Source organism: Arvicola amphibius, chromosome 4 (assembly GCF_903992535.2).
Source record: "Arvicola amphibius chromosome 4, mArvAmp1.2, whole genome shotgun sequence".
Taxonomy (NCBI): Eukaryota; Metazoa; Chordata; class Mammalia; order Rodentia; family Cricetidae; genus Arvicola; species Arvicola amphibius.
Genome location: NC_052050.1, coordinates 4,055,186 through 4,055,424, shown reverse-complemented (window position 1 = coordinate 4,055,424; position 239 = coordinate 4,055,186).

Here is a 239-nt window from a genome sequence, read left to right as displayed (position 1 = left end):
GTTCCCTTTGTTTGTTTGTTTTGCTTTGTTTTTTTGACACAGGGTTTCTCTGTAGCTTTGGAGCCTTTCTTGGAACTTGCTCTTGTAAACCAGGCTGGCCTCGAATTCACAGAGATCCGCCTGCCTCTGCCTCACAAGTGCTGGGATTAAAGGCGTGCGCCACAACCGCCCAGCCTGCCAGTTCCCTTTCTGGGCGGACAAGCTAAGCCTCGGTTGCCTTCCATCACCCACTGGGCACA